Source organism: Anthonomus grandis, chromosome 22 (assembly GCF_022605725.1).
Source record: "Anthonomus grandis grandis chromosome 22, icAntGran1.3, whole genome shotgun sequence".
NCBI lineage: Eukaryota > Metazoa > Arthropoda > Insecta > Coleoptera > Curculionidae > Anthonomus > Anthonomus grandis.
The window spans coordinates 10,129,386-10,144,374 of NC_065567.1; the positions used below are offsets into that span (position 1 = coordinate 10,129,386).

The 14,989-nt window shown below is 30.4% G+C and overlaps 1 protein-coding gene across 13 annotated transcripts in view; it reads right to left on the bottom strand.

Annotated features, from left to right (window-relative positions):
- The window catches only part of LOC126748785 (myocyte-specific enhancer factor 2), a 150,621-nt gene that overhangs the window by 14,823 nt on the left and 120,809 nt on the right, over positions 1-14,989 (bottom strand). The gene's annotated exons all lie outside the window — the stretch shown is intronic.

The window sequence follows — 14,989 nt, forward strand, 5'->3', positions numbered from 1 at the left end:
AGATTTTATATGAATACCTATATTAAATTTAGGGCTTGCTTTGGCGTTTGTTAAATTTTTTGAGTATATCAAAGGGTTATCAAGTTTTAGTAAGATATTACAAAATTATACTTTAATACTTATGCTAATAAAAAATAATCAAGTAATCGGGCAAGACAAACGAATTCAAATACTTTTACCTAGAACAACCGGGTAAATATAAATAGGTATTATTGATTAATTATTTATTTTATTTCATTTGGTTTATTTCATTTTATTAACAATATTGCCATATTTTACTTATAAAATATATTTAGTACGCATAAGCAGCCACCGATGACTTCGAAATTTAGGATTCAAAAAAGTATTCGAGTAACGAGTAGTTGGGGTCGAAGGATTCGATTACTTCGAATCTGCGCATGTATCAGATATTAAAGTATTGAGTAGATACTATCCGCACATCTCTAGTCAGTCTGCGTCATATAGTATCAGGAGAGTTTGCAATATAATGTAATTCCCAAAAACCGATCTATCCTGGAGTGTTACAACTGCACGCCTCTCAGAGATACAACAGGTGGTGTACCAAAATTACCTCTCCTTGTGAAAAGTAGCCGCTCTGCTTTTTTGAGGTTGATCTTAGGCCTTCCGAGAGTCATCATTTATACACTATACGTAGGGTCCTCATCATTGGGCCCTACATTGTGGCGGTTTTCTTCCCCGGGCAAAGGTGGTTATCATTGTAATCCGGCCTGTGGTCTATGTAAGCCTGCGTGTATAGGCCAGCCATGTTTAAATAATTGTTTAGGCGGTCGACTACTTGGAACCACGGGATTGATGACAATAAGGACCTCCCTGTTGAAAGCCCTTAGCCGCTAATGTTTTGAGAATCTCACCCTTAAACTGATCAGATACATAGCGTTGCGAAAGCATGGCCTCTATTCATTTTATCAGGCAGAGTTTTAAGCCGTGACATTTGAGTGCCCGGCAGACACTCCTATCATAGCAGGAGTGTTATCAAACGCCTGGTCAATATCTAGAAACGCCCAAACAGGCCTTCCATTTGCCAGAGAATCCTCCACCCGAAGAGGTGTAGGGTCAGGTCCGATAATTGCTCGTCTGGTAGGCGTATTGTTACACACGCAGGGGTCTTATAACCAAGAAGCCTTTTTTCAGGCATCGATCCTCCCCATTGTCTTCAGCAGAAAACTGGTAAGGCTGACTGGTCGGTACTATTTGGGGTCTGTGTAGTCGTTCTTTTACTGATATTTCGAAATATTTTGTATTTTTTAATATATGTAACTTTAAGTATACTTACAAACATACTTTAATCACTGTATATTTACATATTATATATAAAATATTTAAAACATTTGATGATATAAGTTATTCCTGGACCCTGACATCCGTAAATATGTATATAAATTAATTGTTAATGTAAAAATACACTAAAAATTATTAAATTTTGCGCGAATTAAATATGTTACTGCCGAATCAGATTGAAATTTCATAGAAAAAATAGTAGACATTTATGAAATGAACTATGAAAAGTTGATTGCGAATTAAATTACACTTTTAATAAAATTATTTACCCGATTTTGACAAAATTGATAAATGCTAACATTTAACTCTTTTCTATGTTGACTTTCTAATTAAATTTTCAATACAATTTTAAAGATTTATCTTATTACTTCACACCAGCTTGTATTCAAACGAGTCTTGTGGATCGGTTATATAATCGCGATTATATTTACTATTATTATTGTGTTATAACTATAAATCTGTATTACAAACAAAAAAAAGTTTTGAATTTTAATTTATTATTATTTCACATCTTTGTTACTTTAGGTATAAATAGTATATTCATTTGTTTGGTTTGTGATCTTATTGTAAGCTATACTATTTAACATTTTGTTTGTCCTGTCACTAGCAAAGCTTTGACTTTTGTGTATTTTTTACTTCATATACAATAAGTAAGATTGATTAGATTTTCGCAAAAGCTTTGACGATAAATCAAGTTGATTATTCTTATGATGGTACATTTAAGTGGTGTATATTTCTAAATTAGTTATTTTACTTCCTTACTTTAACAAAGTGGGTTTTAACATTACTTATTTATTAAAATTAATTTATAAGATAAATAATAACATACATGTGATTGTATATTTGCTTCTCACCTTATTTGTTGGCAGTATATGTTTTTAGCTAATGCGGTCATTGAGATTATTGTTGTCTGTACTTTTTAAGTATGTATTAATTATTTTTTGAATAATAGTGAATGTTTACTAAAAGCGATAAAAACGTATGTATCTATAGTTAAGTCTTTTCATAGCTTGTTAGTCATAATACGTACTACATGATGATATATTCAAATGCAACGAAAGTTATATGCAATTTTCAGTACCTAAATCTTTATATTTTATTTCGGTTTTATGTTACGTCTCGGATCCTGACTTATTAGATCCATTTTTGCTAAAGTTTTTTTAATATTCTATTACTTGCAACTTATTATAGGTCTTTTTTTAAATTATGGTAAGCTTATAATTTATTACTAATACATTTGTCAAATTGTTGACGATATTCTTCTATATAACTGCAGTTGCTTATCTATAAATTATCTAATACAGCGAATCTAACATATTTTACAAATTACGAACGTATATCTCCCCGTTTCGCTTCATATGACATACATAATGATAACCCACCCAATCAAGTGGCTAAAGGTGTTTCGGTGTAGGGAGAAGAGCAGGTTTATTTTATCAGCAGGAATTTAAGTTCGACCGAACTTATAATAGGGCTGTTCCATTAAACCACGGCATTACACGAACCGATATTTTAGAAGGAAAATTTCCCAAAATCGGAAAACCGAGAATAAAAATAACGCCCTTTCAACCCTTTCTATCCACTAGTCGATATATCGATAAACTCAACCCTATCTAGTAGCTTTAGGACATTAATATCTCCAGGTAGGCAAAGGCTTCGGTATGTAGCTAATGTGAAATAGAAATTGATAAGAAAGGAGGCCACCCGCAAACACACTGACCCGATTTAAAAAGGCGGACGGCTGTGATGTGATGGTAAGGGGGTGGCAAAATCGATCGCCGAGGGCAAGGCCGGCCGCGTGCCCTCCTACGCAAGGGCACTGCGCTGCCGCCACTCCATGATACCGTCAGGGCGCTGTTGCCAACCCTAATTGCTTTCTCGATGCCATTTCCAGTGGCGTACCTGTATAAACTTCATTTAATCCACCTGTCAACTATTGATTTTTAAAACAGCCGTATGTTGACTCAACGTCACAAGGATGTAACCTCTCTTAGAGTAATAAAGTTTAATTCCGGATAACATTTTGAAATTCAATTCCTGAAGCTTTTATAATTACATTTAGTAACACTTTGGCTCTACGTAAGAGAATTATCGGCAAAGTTAAAAATACTGCTAATGATACTAAGTTTTTTGCCAATATAACTATTTTCATAAATAGTTGGCAAGAAATTAGGATATCGAATAATTTAATTTTAAAGAAAACATTTTATAAATACATCTTAAATACCAAATAAGAAGATATTCATAGTAAGTAGATTTTGATATGAAAAAATGAGAATTAATAGAAAGTCAGAGTGTAAATCTAATTTATTTGATATGTAAAAATTTGCCTAGTTTTTAAAGTTAGCATGGTAAATTAAACCTAGTAAAGTTATTTTTTTGAATCTTAACGTTATAAATAGAATCTTTTAAATTGTACTGCATTTTTATTGCATATTTTTTCTGAAATTAAAAATTTCTACTACATATGGATTTACCGTTCAAAAAATTAGTCAAAATATTACTCAAATTCAAATTTTGGGTATTGAGATAAGAAAGTAGAAGAATGCACAGGTGGTTATGGAGTTAGGAATGAAAGGAGCGATAAACTTATTGAATTCTGCCAAAACAACAATTTTGTAATAATAAATATATTGTTCAATATCGGACGTATCGACAATAACGTTCAATAACAGAGACTTTACATATGGAAAATACCAGCAGATAAGATCGTACGAAACTAAATTGACTATGTATTCACTAGACAAAGATACAAAAACGCAATCATGTCGGAAAAACTTATGTAAATGCCGACATAGGAGCAGGTCATAATCTGGTATCAATCGAAACTAGGCTTATAATGATATTTGCTTCAGAAGAAGCTCCGAAAATACTCGAATTGACACTACAAGATTAAGACATACGAAAACAAAATAAAATTTGACAGAGGAAAATAAACAAAGGACTAAAGGTTATAAAAGAAGAAATTCTCTAAAATACTGATATAGAAAAAACATATAGCTTCAAATGAGTAGATGAAATACCTAAGAATCAAAAGAAAGTGTTGAGACCAAAAACATTCAAAAAAAAATAATGGATGACAGGGGAGATCCGGGAGTTAATAGACAAAAGACGGCAGTTCAAAAACAGAGATTATATAAAATATAGAGAGATAAGCAAGCAAATAAAACATAAAATTAAGCAAGCAAAGGAAAAACGGCTAAAAAACAATGTGAAAAGATAGAGGAGATAAAAGATAAAACCAGGAATACTCAAAGATGCAAACGGGAAGCTAATTTTGGATACAAATCAAAAACTAAAAAAATGGACGGAATATATTAATGAGTTTCTTGGAGACACTAGATTAGGATAAATGGAAGATAGTGAGTTTTTAAAAATATAAAAAACATAATTAAAACTGGCCGTAACAAACAGATACATTGGATAGGCTACTGGACTTATTTAACGAAGTATACAAAAGATATATATATCGGAATAATGGTTACTCTTCTGCGCTTTCTCAAAAACCATAATCGGTAAAGGCTATTGTGAATACAGAACAATATCTTTAATAAGTCGCGCACTCTAGTTATTTTTGAAAGGAATAAATAGACGCATTAATAAAAAACTAGAAGAAGAAATAGATGACAATCAATTTGGCTTCAGAAACGGATGAAGTACCAGGGAGGCGTTGTTTGCACTAAATGTGTTAGCACAGATGTGTCTAGACATGAACATCGCTATGCATTTCTGTTAAGTTGACTTCAACAAAAAAGCCGTCGATAAGGTAAGACATGAAAAACTAGTGAAAATTTATAGAACAAAAAACATAGATAACAGAGACCTAAGAATAAAAAGAAATCTTTACTGGAATCAATAATTGTTCATTATCCACTATGAAAAAAGCCCAGAAATAGAAATAAGAAGAGAAGTGAGACAGGGTTGTGTTATGTCACAACCCTGAAGAGGTCACAACCCTCAATTTTTGAAGAGGCACTACTATCGGAGCATGAAGGAATAAATTTTTCATTTATTATTAGGAAAAGTAATAAACAATACGAAATTTGCGGATGAGACAGTGATTATGGCAAGCTCCGCGGACGATCTTCAAAAACTATTAAATAGAACCAGTATATCTTGTGAACAGAAGGGATTAAAAATAAACATAAAAAGACTAAACATATGGTAATAACAAAAAAGCTGAACATACGATTACTAGATCGACCAATAGAAAGAGTTCGAAAATACATCTGAAACAAAAATTACTGAAAACAATCCTCTGCTTCAGAGATCTCACAATAGAACTAAGAGTAAGAACTGAATGAGGTGCTATATGTTTTCAACATTATATTATGGACTGGAAAGCTGGATACTTAAACAAGAACACAGAAACAAACTGCAATCATTTAAAATGTGGTGTTATAGAGTTCTTATAGTGCTCAGGATACCATGGAGACAAAGAAACTATAAACATAAAGACGTAAAGACAAAATAAACATGGAAATACTTCGAGAAATGGGTAAAGAATATCGAGTAACTGAAACCATAAAAGCAAGAAAGTTAACATATCTATTACATATAATGAGAGGAAATATATAGGATGCTTAGACAAATTCTGCAAGGAAAGATAAACAGAAGAAGAAGCATTGGCATGCAAGTCTCCTACACTTGCATGGTTTAAAGAAATTTAAGGGATTGGTTTAACTGTAGCTGAATAGAACTTTTTAGAATGGCTGAAAATAAAGTAAGAATAGATGATATCCAACCTCCGATAGAAGTTGGCACCCAAAGAAGAAGACATAAGATATTAGTTACTCAGCTAAGATAGTAAGCAGTAAATTAAGTTTAATATGTATTAAATTTGTGTACACCAGCCTAAATTTAGTATTTCAAAACCATTAATTAGTTTACTTGTATAAGAGATAAAAACAATGTTTAGGTATATATAAAAACATAGAGAATACTAATTTAAGTACTCATATATTAACAATATATAAATCTACTCAATGTCCGATAGATCACTAAGAAAGTGAGAGAAGACAACATAAAATTATATTTGTACTTCGTGAACTATACAAAAGCTTTGTATAGTTCACGAAAAGCGTATGACTCTGTAAACTGGTCACTTCTATGGAGAGTGATGGGCAAAATGGATGTTTTCCCCAAGCAACTGATATTTTTAATTAAGAGACTACTAAAACAATAACGCCAAGGTTAGAACAGGACATATAGTAGGTATCCAGAGAGCTTTTAAGATAAATGCCGGTGTCAGACAGGGATGCATACTTTTGCCCCTCCTTTACAGCATATTTAGCGATGAATTACGAGAAAGTCCTTGATGATTGGGAAGTTAAAATATCGATTGTAGGAAGAAAAATTAGTAACTTAAGGTATGCGGACGGCGCGGCACCTTGGTTATTGCAGCAGGCGAAGAACAGCTGCTAAATATAACGAACCAGAGGAGAACTATTGTGGAGAATATGGTTTAAATGATAATGAAAAGTTATGATTATCAATCTATCCAATATCAAAAACGTAGCGGGATGTGGTGGACAAGTTTGTATGTATCTGGGATCGTTAACAAAATATGGAGGATGCTGAGCTGAGAGGATATAAAGAGAATATTTTCAATGGCCAGGACAGCAACAACTAAACTCATACAAATATAGCGAGACCAAACTCTTTTATGGTGAGAACAATTCCTTGATCTTCCTAATTGCTGTTTACCCTGCTAAAACATGGACGAAAAAGAATTGAAGCTTTCGAATTATGGCGGTACAGACAAATCCTGAGTGTCAATCAAAGAGTGTCATGGGTGGAACAAACGTCTCTATTCTACAACAATTAAAGATCAAAAAGCATATACTAAGCATGCTCTTTGCAACTCTCAGTTACTTTGGCCACATAGCTAGAAAAACAGGTGATCCGAAAAATGAAAATCCGGTCGAGGGAAAAGAAGCTAGAGAACGGTCCCCAGTAAGGTGTACCGATAGATTAAAAGGAACGACGGGACACTTAAAGCAGGAGGCAATACATCTAGCACAAGATGGAAACGCAAGAAAACAACAAATTCAAACGCAGAAAAGAAAAATATTTAAAATAGACAAAAAATATGACTATATTATTATCTAATATGTAAATTTAAAAATATATATAAATAAGAAATATATACAGGAAGTTTCAGAAACTCACAATCATAGAGGTCGAGTATAACGGGTGACTCGAAAAGCAATAGAATATTTGATTATATTTTTATCCTATATCTTATACAATAAAAAAAATTGCACTCACAAAAATTTCAATATTTAGTAATCTTCTTTTTGCGGTAAGGGATTTATCAAAAAATTAGAATTTATACAAAAATCCTTTGCTTAATGGGAGCTCTTAATCGCAAACTACTAAAATTACCATTAAGGTTCTCATTCCAAAAAAAGCAAATTCCTGTAAATAATTTTATTATAGCGGAGATATGTTATCCCTAACGCTTTGTTGCCTAGAAAGCCACATTTAGCATAAATATTATGTTACTGTTCTTGCATACTTCGCAAACAAATATACTTTTATTTTCATTAAAAATTGAAATAACATTTTTGTTTGAAACATACATAAAATAATCTTTATGTCTAAAGCCATCGTTTATGTAATTACAGAAAAAAGGGTTTTTCTTTTAATTTAGTTCTAATGAATCATAGATTACCTGGTACAATCTTTCTTTAAGTGTTTTTGAGTTTTACAGGTTCTTTCCGCATAAGTTAACATAAAAGTTTGACTAAAATTATAAAACTAATATTATCATTCATTTACTGTAACAGGAACAAAAATCTAATCGTTTTTTATTACTTATCTCACATAAACATATATGTAATTAAAAAAAAACTGCTTAAGTAGGTGCATTTTTTGGGGAATATTATTGTTCAAAAATGTCATAATTTTAAGTGCTTTCCAAAAGGGTTTTTTTTTTGTAAAAACGGCTATGGATGAAGGCAAGTACAATTTATTCATTTATGCGATCCTTTTTAACCGGCTTCACTTTTTTACAATCTTTTTTTTCGTGATTACCAAATAATAATAATTCACTAAAGTACAGAATATACCGTTTTTTTAAAAAAAAGTAAAACGTTTTCGCTAAATTGTAAATAACTCTCGAAATTGAGGCTTGGAGATAATTTGTTAGTTAGTTTATGAGCCACAATAAACCTAGGGTCGCAGACACAAGGTGCCCCACTCATAACACACCTAACCTAATCTAGTTAGTTTATAGTTTGTCTAGAGGTTAACTCTTTTCTGGTAAAGTATTTAATTTTACCAGAAAAGAGTTAACCTATAGATAAATATATACAAATTCTAGAAAATTTAAAATACAGGGATTCACAATAATATAACCTGAATAACTGGAGCTCAAACAAGATGAACCACAAAAACCAGCAGAATATCACAGAAACTATGAAAGTAATTAGCGGAATTACCATTTCATAATAATATATACATATGAAGCGATACCTCACTATAAGATGTGTATAATAAATACAAGGGTTAATAACTACTAATAAAAAGATATAAACTTTAATAATTTATGAAATACGGTTTGAGGAGATTGTGTGAGGTTTAAAAAAAATAAAAGTATATAATTTGGATCTACTATAGTAACAAATATTTTTTCGCAACAAATAAAAATGTATTTAATATAACACATTTATTATATTATATATATTATGCTATATATAAGTCAGTACTGTGAAGTACTGTTGAAATTTCATTTATAAATAACGCGTAAGTATTGGCGAAGAATTTAAAAAATCACTTCAAATATTTTAATAACTTTTTTTGCGGAATATTAATTTGATTTTATGATTTCGTTAGATTTAGATTAGCAGTAAAATTTCGATTTTAAGTCGTCCTGGCTAAAATGAAACAAAAAGCTTTGTATAATGCCTCCGAATTAATTAATGGAATTGGCTGAAAAAAACTTTAAATGCAAACTATTTTTTAGCATTTTTAAAAGAAGGCAAAAAGTAAAAAGGAAGAAAATTTCCGAAACAGAAAAACATTATATTAAAAAAATATGATCTAAATATTGTAAAATAACCATGAACTTTCGAAAAAATGTTCACACAATATGCGGACATTAAATAACGATAATGCGTATGTGAGGTTCATGTAAATGGATTAGTAACTTCGCGACATGCCTTTGTGAATGAAATCTACTGATTTTAAAACTGTTTTTTCTCTAATGATACTCTTGGTTTCTTTCAAAATATATGGAAATATCCAGGTTAAAACCTAATTATTCTCAGTAAATTAAAGCATATTAATGTCTAAATACCCGAGCATTTTAAGATACAAACAGCAATGCCCATCTCAACAGAACTAGCATTGGAGAGGCCGCAGGGCAACTTTGAATCAAAAAACGAAAATCATTGATGCATTTTTTATCATCAAATCGTGCATGAGAAATTTGTATGCATTGTAAAGTACCAATTACAAAAAGCAAAATCACATTATATAAAAATTACAGTTATGAAGGTTTTAAGTCTCTTCAACCTTTACCATTTCCTTTTCTCAAAACTCTATTTTCCTATATACAAATGTAAAGATTTTAATGAGACTGACTATCCATAAATCAGCCATGTGTGGAGCAAAGGCCCACGGGGCGTAACATCAAGTTAAACAGAGATGAACCCGGAATTATTCTGTATGTGTTTTTTTTTAACTTGATGTCTCACTAGGTGGCTTGTGTTTCGTCTCGCACGTAGGTCTAGGCTGTACCAAATTATTGAGAAAAAATTGAAGTAAATCGTAGCGGAAGCTTATAACGTGAAGTAATACGAAATTGAATCCAGGAAATGAATGTGGTCCATTATTCATATCTGGCAGTAGTCAACTAGTCATAAAATTCTTGACCTGAGGAAGTGGTAGAACATTCTATAAACCTAAGCTTTTCCATTCGGCTATTAGACAATTTTATATAGAAAAAACGATATTAAGCAGGCAATATGAAATTTGTTTAATATTAATTTAACGTTTTCTTTTATAAATTTCTGACGCGTGATCTGACCTACATCAAAAAAATAAATGATTTTTTTGAGTTATATATTTCATTTAGAAATAAATTTAAATGAATCGAAATTGCAATCTCCATACCAGTAGTTATAATAGGTCTGAGTGTATAAAAGGCACTGTTTTATTTAATTTTCTTACGCTGTAAATAAACCTGGAAATAATTTCACCTCATATGATATCATATGATATATACTGTATCGGACAAAAATTAAGCGACGCTATAATATTCCTAAAAAACTTTTTGACTGTACCTCGTATAATTAGGAACAATTTTGTAGTATCAGTACATATCTTTGTTAATCATATTTAAACATTCTTTGCCTCTTGTGATGAATAGCAAGAGATTAGTAAATTGTTGTATGTTTTTATGCATTTTCTCATGGACAAAAATAAAGCGACTTGATCGATGTTGTTCATACCATTAGTAGATAAACATCGGTTTTGGTCGGTATCAAATCTATATTTTGTTTAAAAATGCCTCGTGGTAAAAGTTTTTCTATTGATCTTAAAGAAAGAATTATTGCATCGTATAAGATAGTAACATCACAGTATGTAATAAAACAAGAACTAAGGGTTTCAAAATCTGTTGTGTCGAGGACCATTCAGAACTATCGAATTAGAGGAAAAGTAGTTAACGGGTAGACCGAAAAAAACTTCAAAGAAACTGGATAGAAAAATTAAAAGGATCTCCCAGGCAAATCCTTTTCTGTCAGCAAAGCAAATTCTGGCTGAAGCTAGGGGCTCCAATGTTTCCTCTCGAACGATACAGCGCAGACTAGTTGAAGCAGGTTTAAAAGCATGCAAACCTGCCAAAAAACCACTTCTTAGTAAGAAGAATATTAAAGCACCTCTTCTGTTTGTAGAACAACATGCTCACTGGAGACCGCACCGGAGCAATAGAAAAACGTACTTTTTAGTGATGAGTAAAAGTTTAATTTATATAAAAGTGATGGTGTTCAATATGTTCGTCGTATTGCAGGTAAAAGACTTGACCCAAAGTATGTCCAAGGTACTGTAAAACATGGAGGTGGCAACGTGTTAGTGTGGGGTTGTTTCTCTGGCTATGAAATGGGACCAATTTACCAAATTGAGGGCATTATGGATAGGTTTAAGTATAAATATATCCTTGAAAATGTCATGCTACCTTATGCGGAATGGAATATGCCACTACGTTTTGTTTTCCAACACGACAATGATCCTAAACATACAGCAAAATGTATAAAAGAATGGTTTAATGAAAATAAAATAGCCATTCTTAAATGGCCAGCCCAATTGCCCGATCTTAAACCGATTGAAAACCTGTGGGAAATTGTGGATAGGCAACTTAGAAGTAAAACCTATTAAAACAAAGAGTACATTTTTGAAGAAATTAAAAATATATGGAAAAATATTGATAAAGATATAATTGATAATTTAATTTCTTCCATGCCTCAAAGGTGCCGCCAGGTAATCGCAAATAAAGGCTTGTGGAATAAATATTAAGGGCGCAATCTGATAATGTTTTCTTTTATTTTTATTGTAAGCGTCGCTTAATTTTTGTCGTATAGAAATATTTAACTTTTCTTTTTCTTTTTATGATCTTGTTTATTTGGAAGAATTTTGGTATGTTATGTAATAAATATATGTTTATTAATGAGTGTATTTGTTTTATTGAGTTTTAATTCTTCTTGCGTTTTTGCTTTTTTAATAAAATAAAAAAACTGTATCGTCGCTCTATTTTTATCCGATACTGTACATATACACTAATAATATTACTGTTTATGTTTTTAAATATAGAAATTGTAATAATTGTCACAAAATTCTAGGTAGACCTAATAAATTATTTATACCTACTAAATCATTTATTTTTAGTAAAATTAAATCAGTGTTATAAATCTTAATTCAATTTAAAACGCTCAGTTAATGCAGTTTTCAAAATTATTTTAATCTAAATTCTATGCTATTAATTTTAGGGTTGGATCGGAATACTCGCAATTTGGACTTATTATAAAAAAAAAGTCAAAATATCAAAACCGTCACTCCAATTAAAATCTTATCACTGCAAAATTGAATATTTAAAACATTATACAGAATATTATTCAAAAATACAAAATACTGAAATTTTTGGACAACTCTTAAATAAGCTTAATTATGCTTACACTTTTTAAATATTTAAAATTGTATTAAATATTATTCAGATTCTTATATCATTTATCAAAATATAAATATTTGCATTTTGTAAAATATAGCACACAACTTTGATGTTTTAGTTTGACTAATAAAGTCATATTCCAAACAAAAAGAATTAAAAATCGACTTTTCATATTAAAATATTGAAGACTATCAAAAGGGTTCCGTAATATTTAATTTGCATTTTCTATTATTAACAGATTCTTACCAGAAATAGAAACAGAACTGTGCGTAATCAACTTCGCTCGATATAGGGTCATCGATTATATTTAATTTATTTATGTACTTTTAGTCTGACCAAGTATATTTTTCTATAGAAAATCATGTGTAAAAGAATTTTAGAATGAGATTTAGAATGAAAATTTTGAGGGCAAATAAAGTTACGAAAGCTTGATTGTTTACTAATTAATATTTGCTTCAGGTACTTTCTGTATTGATCTAGTTACTATGTTTGCTACTCTTTCCCAATAATCTTTTAAAAAATAAAAAATGATAATATGTAAGAATCTGTAACATAATCTGATATATATACAACTATAAAAAAAATAAAAAAAGTAAAATTGAAATTTAAAAAATATAATAAACGACTTTCTGATTTTAAGTTTCATTGATTAGATTATCAGAGATGAAGGTATATGCTTTGCAGTTTGAGATCTGCTTATCTTTTAGGCAATAATAATATACAATGTACCTGCACTTACGTATGTACGTACATACATACATAGATATGTAATTTCATACAAAGCTCGCCCTTAAAAAATAAATCCTCAGTAGCCTTGGTTTTTCGAAAAGTTTATTTTATATGATTTTGCACAATAGGTTATACAACTCGCGATAAAAAAGTTTAGTTAAATCATTACTGTTATCAAATGTGTTTGTTGTCCCGTAATAAAAAGCATGAAAACTCACCGCATTTAACATTATATTAAACGAATTAGTAGCGTTATTTTGCTTATATGTTGCGGTTTTTAAATTAACAATGTATCAAATGTGGATAAGATTTGTGACGCAAAAAATACATAAATAAATTGCGAAATTCTTTAATAATTTCAAAAACATCTCTTGGCTATCGCAATATCGATGCACCTATATGTTTACTAACAAAGATTACAAAATAAACTGACAAAATATCCTTTATATATCCAATAACATTTAAATGAATAAAAAAAATAAAAACCATTGATGAACTAACCTCACCGCATTTAAAATGTTATCGTAAAAATGATTATACACATACTACAATTACTATAGGTTCTATTTTAAAAAATTCTGCATACTATTTTTAATATATCGATAAAAGCGACGCTAAATATAGTTACAAACAAACAGAAAATAAATTTCATTTTGTTTAATACTATAAATAGTTAGCACAGTGAGAATTCTAATATTACTACAGAGTTTTCGATTGATAAATATCGACGTTTTTAAAAATAGTATTTTTTTTCAAACGGAAATAATACATAAAACTGTATTACGACATTAGGTTCATTCACCAACTACCTAGACAAACAACGATATCGGAATACGATTATGATATAAGTAATATAATGAGTTGTTAGATAAGTCACATTTTTTACAACTGTGGAGCTATTTTTTTTTCTTCCATGAACAATCTAAGATATGGCTAAGAGTGTTTTGCTTCAAAGACAAATAACCCAAATACATTAAACTAAGCTACTGGTTGACTTACAAACATTTCCTGTATAAAAATGCACCTATTCAGAAAATAAATGTAAAACAGTCTTTAGATTTATACGGATTCAATTTATGATCGACTGTATGAACATGTGAGCTATCCCCAGGAGTGTATCACATGGCTCTTAGCAGAGGAAAGAGGTTTGGAAATTTTAACCATACTATTATAGATATTATTATTCAAAATATAATATTGGTTTTGATGACGTTCTGACATTTAAATGATGTTGTGATGTTGTATAAATGTATAATTTTTCATATATATCTTTAAATTCAAACTTCTCATAGAAAATTGTAAGGAAAAAGTTCTTGCTCTATAAATATTTTAAGTGTGACCACAGTTACAGTAATATGAAACTGTGGTCACACTTAAAATATTTATAGAGCAAGAACTTTTTCCTTACAATTTAAAACTAATGAGAACAATATGTTTTGAAGAATGGAAAACTCTAAGCATATGTTATGTTACATTTTTGTGACCTCTCAAATAATTTAATTCTATTTATTGATTTTGATATAGCATGTGCTAAACTGTTTCTCCGATTCTACAAAAAAAGGTCTTTGGCGTGTTAGGAACGACGAGTCAAATGCTTCTGTTATATATGATGGTATGCTTCTTTTATCAACAACTTTGTGCATTTATTTCATTAACAATTATGCTACATATCTGTCTCTTTAAACATTATTTTTAAGCGTGAAACCAGATCAAAATCTTGGCTTATCTAAACTATAAAGGTTTACAATCTAAGGGGACCCATCGAAATCACTCCGCAAGGTTTACGGGTTT